The following is a 10,127-nucleotide window of genomic DNA, read 5'->3' as shown; positions in this document are numbered from 1 at the left end:
AAATAATATTTAAGCAAATCTAAATGCCATGTGGACAAATAGTTTGGAAGGCTGAGCAAAATAAATCAATTTAAAAGAAGGCAACAAAGCACAGTGAAAGGTTGAGAGGGAGAGGAGCAGAATTCTCAGTCAGTAACTGCTGAGATGTGCATGTTGCAGGAAATTTGGATCTTGTCCAGCAGAATGTGTTAAACAAACGAGATAGAAATTGCGGCTGATGCTAATTTGATTTGTGAATATCTATTAGATCCACATGAAGACTGAAAATTATTAAAATATCAAATATAAATGAGTAAACCCAAAGTAATTGGTGGTAATAGGAAAAAAGAAAATGAAAGGAAGGATACAAAAAAGGGACAATGTTACATTTGCAAGAATGAGACTTTTCTTTAATGAGACTAAAATATTTTAGTCTACATCACTATCAGTGAATGTTCATCCTAACATTACTAAGATAAGAGTTGTGGTTTGTTTGTTTGTTTATTTATTTATTTAGTTAGATGTTAGAATGCTTTTAAGTCAGCATCCAGTCAACAGCATGGCTTTAGTGCACAGTGGCACGCATCCAACTTCCCCAGATGCATCCTGTTGGCGCATCAAGTGGCTGCAGTCCTCGGAAACCCATCTCAGTGTGCAGGAGGTGCGTGCAGTCGTTTTGCCCCCCCTCCCCACCTCTAGGTTATTTCATTTTGTTAGGCTTTGTGTTGTTGCTTCAAGGCTGATGTGCATATACACAGTTAGACTGTCTATTCCTATGACTACTACAGTGAGTTGCCGTTTGTACCATTAAAAAATAGAATTTTCCACAACCATTCACCACGAAATCTATGCACACAGTATAGTCCACTACTGCTCCCCAATTTCACCGTGAAGATGTTGCTACAAATCCATGCGACGAAATTGTGAAGGTGCAGTTTTGTCCCAGAGTGAGTGACCAATTTCGGACACAGTTTTCGGATCTACCGTAACCTTGCAATCGTTAAGAGTAGTCTGATTGCTGTTTAAATCACTGCATGTGATCGAAATCGCGACTGTGTCCTGCGCAGCGCTTATTACCAAGTGCTTGACAAATGTTAAATGTGTGATAAGTGTCAACAAGTTAGCTGGCGATGTCCAACCTTCAAATAAATACATTTATTATTAAAAAATGCAAAAGCTCTAATTTCCTCTATCAATACATGTGCACGCACACAAACACAGTATTATAAGAACAAAAATCCACAGTACATTTCTGCAGTTCCCCCGTATTTGCTCCTAAAGGGCATTTTCAAAATCCAACAGAAATGTATGTTACAAGAGCGTGCCAGCGCACGGTGAACTTTCTCATTAAATTAAAACAAAGTCCTACCTTTGCTGTCGCGTGGCGAGAACAAATGCCTTTGCCTTGACAAGTTGCAGAGGGACACGGTAACGGTTATTCAGCTTGGCGCTTCTCCTGCAATCAAAGGTAAACGATTCCTTGTCAGATGAAAATCAGAGGGACAGACGCTCCGCTCGCCCTGTCTGCCACCGCGCTCCGCGTCTGGAGTCTCTGTTCCGATGAGCGCAGAGAGAGCAAAGGCAAAGCCGCTCTCGGAACGGCGCGGTATGGAAAGCCCCTGGTGGTGATGAAGGGAACCTACCAATGAAGCGGACGAGAGAAACGGAAAGAGAGAGAGACAGGAGATGAGAGAAAGAATTGGGGACCGATGGGGGTCACTGGAAGATAAAATAAACAAGGCGTGCTCGTTTGACCTCTATATTCATGTAAACATATTGAATGTCATAAAGACGGATACCCGGTGTGCCTAAAAAAGAACACCACAAAATAGTATGAGCACTGCACATTGTGCATCATTACTACCATTACAATTCCAGTCCACAGACAGAAGACAGTTGCATGGGTTTGCTTGTAAGTTCCAGCAATAAGTGCTGAAGCAAAAACTAAAGTTGTGACTTTCAAACTAAAGGCTTTTGCTGTATGGAAAACGTTTTTGCAGTCTGCTGTGTGGTTTATTATCAAAATTTGCCGTGTTGTTCTGCATTCCTCAAGCCCATAATGCACCTTTATTCCTTGGTGGGAAGTTTAGAAAAGAGCAGATTGTGATTTTGTGTGTGGGGAGTGAGACAAATAGAAACATCATAGTTTTCAGCTTCAGTAGGCCTAGAGAAACACAGTACTATTTTTATGACCAGCATGAGTGGTAGAAAACAACAACAAAAGGAAATGAAGAATTGCTTGAGAACAATGGACTGTGTTACATTTTCTGGAGGTGGTATTCAGATAAATTTTCTTTGGGTATTTGAGAAGGTGAAAATGTCAAGTATGCCCGCTCCCTTGAAGTGGTTCACCTGTTAATCAGAGTGTGTGTGTGTGTGTGCCAGTGAAATATGCAGTGAGGGACAAGAATGAGACACAGGGAGAGCGCATGAGACAAAAAGGGAGAGGTGGAGGGATGGCTGGGGTGGGGGGTACAGGTGCAGATTACCTACCATCACAACAAGCTGGCATCTCTCTGAGGTGCAGTGAGTAAGGTTAGGAAGGTTAGGGAGCTGATGTACCAACAAGGGTTTTAAAAGCTAGTGTGCAGAAGCTGTTCTCTGAGAGGTGCTAAATAAAGGAAGGTAGATTCAGAGAGCAAGAGAGAGGAGGGGGTTGCTGGAGTCAGAGTGGGGGCAGAGAGAAAAAGAGATAGAAAGGTTACATTCATTGTGACTCAGGATTTTATGATAACCAAGTGGAGAATTGTTTTGATTCATATGAGTTTTTAAATGCTTTAGGAAGTAGGGTGTAATCATTGCCAACAAGCAGTCCTGTGAAACTGCAGTCTGTCATTTTTGGCCATGGTACATAGTACTGATACACTTGATTTTTTAGAAGTTTATTCATTGACACAACCAAATGTTTGGTGATGATGTTCATGGCATTTTGGCACTTTCAAAGCTATCATATATGGTACCAACTGTCATTTGCTGGACTGACTGTAGTTCAGGAGGAAGTGCTGGTCATTTGGAGGCATTTGGAGTGAGAGTATCTGCATGAACATTAGAGGTGCTGTATGCATATAATAGGTACTCTATGCTTGTGTGCATGTGTTTGCATCCTAAAAACATTTCATGTCATGCTACACTCAAAAAATGCTCTATAAATGCTTGTCCATTAACCACTTAATCTGACATAATTTGCTATTTCCTTAAACGTTTTGTTTAATCAGTGTTTATCCCTTATAATCTTTTTTTTTCTATGTATCTGAGCCTTTACACAGCGCTTCATTATACTTGCTGTCCCTGGTCATTTTACATAGCCAGCTCTTGGGGTGGAAGTGCTGACTAAGGACAGGTCTCTTGAATATTACATTTTTCCTCAGCAGCGAGGTGTTGAAACACTGCCCATGCCTATCGCTCAAGCCCATAATGGGAACCGGAGACCAGCAGCTACAAACATAAATATCGGTAGATATAGTACTGTAAGACACCACCAGCAGCCAATCAATACATGGCAGTGAAGGGGTTGGCGGGGAATAAGAAAAAGCAATGAGAAGGAGGAGGGGGTTAATGGGTATCTAGGTAAAAGGTCCATAGAAGATAACATTAGTGTTACCCCAATATTCCACCAGAACTTGACTATGAAACATTGATAAATGACTCAAAGAAAAGCACTAATCAAATATCGATAATAAAGGTAGCTCACCCTCCCCCACTCATAAGTGTTTTAACCATCTGTTTGCAGCATTCTAATTGTGCTTCCAGTTCCAGTTCCTTTTGCACTGTCATAAAACCAATAGTCATTTCTCCCAATAGAAAGAGACCCAGATGCATTGATGTTCCTAATTTATGTATGCAAAAAAAAAAGCCCTTTCTCTACATTGTTAATAAAGTGATGTGTTTCATGTACAGCACAGAGGAGCTACTTGCCATATCATCAGTATGTGCTCTAATATGGAGCAGGCTCAGTGTAAGCTGCTGCCAAATCGGCATCATGGACTCCATCTGAATTCCTTAAGAAGGCTAAAGGAAAGATATTATTTTTTTGCCCGACTAACTGACTGTAAGAGATGGCTGTTTTAAAGCTGAACCCAAATGAGCAGAATGGATAGCTCACTGTTTTCAAATATCATGCTGTGAAAAACTGTGTAAGGCCCCACAAATACTAACTGTGCTCTCCATGTGTGATCAGTCTCAGTCAAGCAAGCAATACGAGCTAGTTAAAGCTAATTTGATCATTTCTAAAACAACAATAGCGCACAGATGTCGTCCAAGGAAGAATGTGAGCTACTGTGCATACTGCACTGAAGAAGGAACAAAGAAAGCAAGAAAGAAGCAGGAACTGGTCAACATATTTGTTTTTAATGGTGGTGTGAAGCCAAATGAAAGTGGCAATCTGTTAGCTGTTTCATGCTATAGTGAGTGTAGCTCCATTTGTTTGACTACTGCACATACTTGCAATGTATCAAGACTTTTCAGGTCAGTGTAATCATTCTTTGCGGCTGGAAGCAGCTGCATTCATGTAGTACTGCAGTGCATGAATGCAGCAACTTCTTCTTTGGGAAATAGTTGCTTCAGAGGTGATTCCAAAACAGTTCCATGGACAGCTCGTCATTATCTAATGGAAGACTGTAGGAGACCAGCTTCAAAAGCTGATCCCAAATCAGGGGAGGGAAAGGAATGGAAAGGAACTTTTTAAATAAGACTATAGGAGAGAACTGCTTCAAAGTGGATCTCATATTAAGCCCCGTGGACAATTCATGATTTTCAAATGGAAAACTGTAGGAGAGAGCAGCTTTAAATCTGATCCCAAGTCGGCACAGTGGACAATTCCTCTTTCCTTTCAAACATAAGACTTTGGTTCAAAACTGCTTTAAAATCATTTGGATTATTACTTAATTTTTTAAACAGTAGACTGCAGGGGAGAACTGCTTCAAAGAAGACCTCATATCAGCCCCATGGACAACTTGTCATTTTCAAATGGAGTATAGAGAAAGCAGCTTTTAAAGCCAATCCCAAATCAGCACCATGGACAGCTCCTCATTTCAGAGCAGCTGACTGTAGGAGAGACTTGCTTTAAAGTGGATCCATATCTGCTCAATGGACAATTCCTCATTTCCAAACAGAGGAATATGGGAGTGTTGCTGTAAAATTAATCCCATATCGGCACCTTGGGCAAGTCCCTTTTTTTTGAAAAGGCCTACTATGTGGGTAAAAGCTGCTTTAAAGCTGATCCCATATCAGCATCATGGGCTGCATAATTCATACAGCCTCCTTCAACCAAACAGAATTTTTCTCTCTCTCTTATAATGGTATAGGAAGCATAGAGTTGTAACAAACGGTAGTGACTTTTTTTATTCTCCATGGTGTGTTCCCTCTGGGTGGCCACAGTAGCCTACTTGATAAAGAAGTTAAGAAGCGATGTTTAAAAATTGAAAACATATATTTCAAATTCTCTTTATTGAAAAATGACTCTAAGAAGATGTTTAAATTAAAATATGCGTTTGTAAGCCAGGTAAAGTATCTTTAAAGAACAGATTCAGGTTAAAAATTTGAAAGCCCTTAGCGATCCAAGATAAGGTCGTGAATGTGGTTAGCTATTCTTATAATTCAATTTATACAAAACTTTCATCAGTAAAAGGTGCGCAAAAAGAGTTGCACAAGTAAAGGCACAGCCAGTAGCAGAAGAACAGATGCAAGGAAAGACATATAAAGTAGACGGTGGCTAGAGGGTAGGCTTCGACAAGCAGACACAGTGTTTTAAAAAAGTCTAAAGCATAAAGAAATAGAAATGTAATAAAATTGCATCTGAAGAACAAAAGCACCAAGGACTATGAAGATGTTTTTAACCAAACTTTAAACAAAGCTTGCCAACTTTTAGAAATAAGCAATATTGTTTTCTTACAGCACAACATAACACACCAACTCCATCACTTTTTTTTTTAATTTAATAAAGATTTGTCTGTGCTGTGTGTCAAATTAGGGTGGCTTTGACTCATTGGAGGTTCTCTAGCCATTGCAGGGCCATTTCAATTCAATTTAATTCAATCCAATAAACTTTATTTATCCCTGCAGGCAAGTTTTCATGCTGGATAAAAATACATTAAAACAACACACTTGCAATGAATATAAAGAGTCACCAAACTCACAGAACACTCGGCTTAACAAAAAAGAGCTCTAACTGTTTACATACATACCCCAAGATTACCAAAATATTAATTTTAGGGTACATGCAGTACATATGTTAATAAGAGATTCTAATGTGGATACGTTAGGGGAGGTTTTGTCACACACAAGCAACAAAGACAATGTAGCACTGGGAGGTAAAATAAAAGGGTGGGTGCTATTCTCAAACATTAGCAAATTCCTGAGGTCTCATAAGAAATTAAACCACAGAAGCTCATACAATGTGGATTAAAAGCAACCTGGAACCTGCTCTGCATCTCCTCTCTAGCTACACTCTATCAGATTCTATCAGATCTATCTATAGTTGAACTAGAACATTTTCTTTGCTATGTTGAAGTGAGCTACAGGCCCTAGGTTAAAATCAGCACACCTGCCAAACATATTCTTCTCAGTTTTGAGAGATCAGAGAACAGCAACTGGAGGCCCAAATCAATAGTGCATCATCTGTCTTTTACTATGTGAATTTCAAGCCAGTACCTTCCACTTGCATTTGCTCACTACAATGAATTAAAGCATGGTGGCTCAATGTAAGGAACGGGTTGGCAGGTGTTGCTACTGTTTTTCCTATTGATATTTATTAAGTTGCATGAAAGAGGCAGCTCTTCTTAAGGCAGCGCTTCACTTCATATATTCTTCTATTTGACTTTAGACGGGGATGCTTTCTGAATGCTTATGTGGACTGATATGTTAGTTTTCTTTATATGTACCATTCACCCTCTTTCTCAATGGTGTCAGAAGATCAAGCTTTCAAATAAACCATACACTCTATTAATAATGTTATATCAGTAAAGAAAAGCTTTATTGTTTAGTATCTATGACTCATTTATATTTTCAAGTTTTACAACTGTATGCTATATATAATTACAAGGCAGCAATAACCCAAGCGTTTCTGGTCATCTGCCACTTGGGCATACCCAGAACACCTCCATAGGAAAGCTCCCGTTTAGTTCCTTTCCATGCACAGAGACAACTGCTGTACTCTCTCCTCAGATGCCTGAGCTCCTCACCTTAGCTCGAAGCCTGAGCTCAGCTACCCTATGGAGGAAGCTCATCTAGGCCGCTTGTATTCACAACCACACAGTTAAAACACATTACTGCTGATCCTTCACCAATCTGCGAGTTCAACTCACGGTACAGATTCCCATTACTGATTAATAAGATCTCAAGATACTGTTTCCCCCAATCCAGAGGGAGCATTCCACCATTCTCCAGCAGAGAATGGTGGAATGGTGGAGAATGGATGTGCTGACTCTTATCCAAGCCATTTCACACTTGGCTGCAAACTGCTCCTGTGCATGCTGAAGGTCACACTCTGATAAAGCCAACAGAACCACATCACCTGCAAAAAGCAGAGAGGTCATTTGGAGGTTCCCAAAGCGGACATCTTCTTCACCATGGTTATGCCTTGAAATCCTGTCCATGAAAATCAAAAAACAGGACTGATGACAGGGAACCCTGGCAGAGTACAGCACACATTGAAAAAGTGTTTGTATTTGTGCTGAGGACTCAGACACAGATATCACTTTGGTTTATAAGAACCTGGTGAAAACAGTTATGAGCCATATATCTTTGAACATAGTTTGTTATAACCAGTTCACTACAAGCACAAAGTCCAATAACAAAACACCACTGTGGTTTAGATCAGGCAGCCAGTTTCTCACATGAGCATTGAAGTTGGAACCCCTTTCAAGACCCCATCTAAAGACTCAAAGAACTGCTGTTTTGTTTCATATTCACAGACAACAGTCAGAATCTTACTCCATGTGACTCAAATTCACACAGAAGCGACCCTCTCGCTCAACATAATTCTGATGCTTAGTGGGGGACTTGTGAGTATCCCCATACTTGCTTGGTGCCTCTCACTGTGGGCTACTCCAGCCCTTCTCCAGGAATCCAAAATCCTTGCTATGCTTGAAGTAGGTCTACCTACTAGATATAACCCAGCTATATCGAATGGATAGCGCTCCTCTTGCACTAGCTCTGGTTCCTTCCCCACCAGTGAGGCGAGGTGACCAGCGAGTTATTCTTTATGAAAATTGTCAAAACCAACTGTGTTAGGTTGCTTAACACAATTGGGAAGCTGTGTGCATCAGCTGATGGTTACCTGTAAAGCACTTTGTGTAGTTTGCACAGAAATGCATGTGCATCTCCACAAAGCTGTACAGTTTTGGCCCTTCTTGCTAAACAGGACTTCATGTGATTACAGTGGGGGGATGCATGTGTGGGAACTTTACTGTGACTTACCTTGGAAAAAACATACTTATTTAAGATTATAAAGTAAAAATAAAAAAGTTCTAAAAGTTTGTTTAAAGAATATTATCAAAATGTCATTGTGTGAATAAGAAACAATTTTATTAAATTTAGCAGTTCATAAATGTTGTGGGTATATCATATGTGCATTTTTGTTAAAGATAAGATTGGGGTCAAGGTTTGTTTGTTTTTTTAATTAATGAGTTTGATATAATCTGCAATAAATATAGAGATGTGCTGACAATCTGCCAATGCTAAAGTGCTTTTACAAGACAACTGAATAAACAGAGCTAAATGCATATAACGTAAATACAATAAAACACATACAATGTATGATAAATAAAAAAATAATAAAAAGAAACATAATTTTACTCAAAGTATTTGCAGAGTATTTTATAAAGCTATGTCTGGATAAATATCTGCGTATATTTATTAAAAAATGTGAAGATTCTTTAGAGAAATCACACCTGAACCAGAGTAAATGTAATGGCACTGTGACTTCACAGATGCTGACATGCTTGTGGCAGCGGGCACTTGATTAGTACTTTATAAATAAAACTTGGCAAAAACATAGTTTACCTATAAATAATATAATTCATTCAAATATTTCATATAGCGTAATGCTGTCCCAGGATTTTTCTCAGAGTACAGGTAACCCTGCTTATCTTGCACATTTGACAGACATCTGAATTATATTAGCTCATATCTGTGTGTTCATCTTCTGCAGTATGTGGCTAGAAAAGACTTTCAGATATCACTGAGGTTCCTGTAGCCCAAAGCTAAATCACAGTCCCCCAGAAGATGTTGTAAAGTGCTGTGGCTTGATAATCTTTCCTGATCTGATCCTATCTTCTTGCAGGCAATGGGATCTCCTTCAAAGAAAGCTTGCCAGTTGAAACAATCTGCTGATTTTTTTGCAGCTCTTTACATCCATTCTTTCACTAAACAACACTGAAGCGAAAATTCACAGTTTGAAGCTTTGAAGCTCAGTAAAAGCAAATGAGAAAATCTGGGCGAAAATAAATGAGACACCATAGTTAACAGGGATATAAATAGAGATGTATGATTCTCAGACTTAAAACTGTTTCAGATTTAATGTTAGCTTGCCACAGTTTTTGGAACAGCAACCAGACTGACTCAATGCTAAGCAGTCCAAGAGACCTAAAAATAGTCTTTCATATTTACCACATTAATCTTTCCCTATGCCCCTCAGAGACATTATATTGGGGGTAAAATCCAGTTATTTTCCCAAAGAGAGTTTCTTTAGTCATATAATATTACCAAGGCATTGTATTACATTGTGTATGTGTGTGTGAAGGGGAAGGCTTGTTCGTAACGCAGAGGCAATTTATTGCATACCAGTCTATTTCACTGAGATCTTAAGAATGTATGAGGAGAAAATATCAGCATTTTGTGTTCATAATGCAATTTTACTGCAGAGCCACAGCTCACAAATGGAGAAAGCGCAATATTCTGCAGCACCCTTCCACTGAGCTTGTGTATACAGTTAGGTGTATATATATTGGAGATATATATATATATATGCAATAAGTTGTGAATTGTAGTTGCTACTAGTTTTAAAATTCTGCTGTCCTTTGTTTGAACATGACAATTTCTCAGTAAGCTAGAGGGTTCCTTGCAAATTTGTGAACACATCATTCAGTTGCAATGACTCAAGGCTGTAAGGCTGAGTTTGAAAGGTGTTCATGTATTAATCCAGGAATAAT

General features: G+C 39.2%; 1 protein-coding gene across 2 annotated transcripts in view; it reads right to left on the bottom strand.

The window, feature by feature from the left end:
* The window catches only part of LOC134627414 (cadherin-22-like), a 158,960-nt gene extending 157,395 nt beyond the window's left edge, over positions 1–1,565 (bottom strand). For both annotated transcript variants that reach the window (XM_063473464.1, XM_063473467.1), the window contains exon 1: positions 1,349–1,565. The gene's annotated coding sequence lies outside the window, so the exon portion shown is untranslated. The remainder of the gene's footprint in view (positions 1–1,348) is intronic.
* Positions 1,566–10,127: the final 8,562 nt, after the last annotated feature.

This window comes from Pelmatolapia mariae, linkage group LG5, assembly GCF_036321145.2.
Source record: "Pelmatolapia mariae isolate MD_Pm_ZW linkage group LG5, Pm_UMD_F_2, whole genome shotgun sequence".
Taxonomy (NCBI): Eukaryota; Metazoa; Chordata; class Actinopteri; order Cichliformes; family Cichlidae; genus Pelmatolapia; species Pelmatolapia mariae.
The sequence above is the reverse complement of the archived record's forward strand: the minus strand, read 5'-3'. Positions and strand labels throughout refer to the sequence as shown.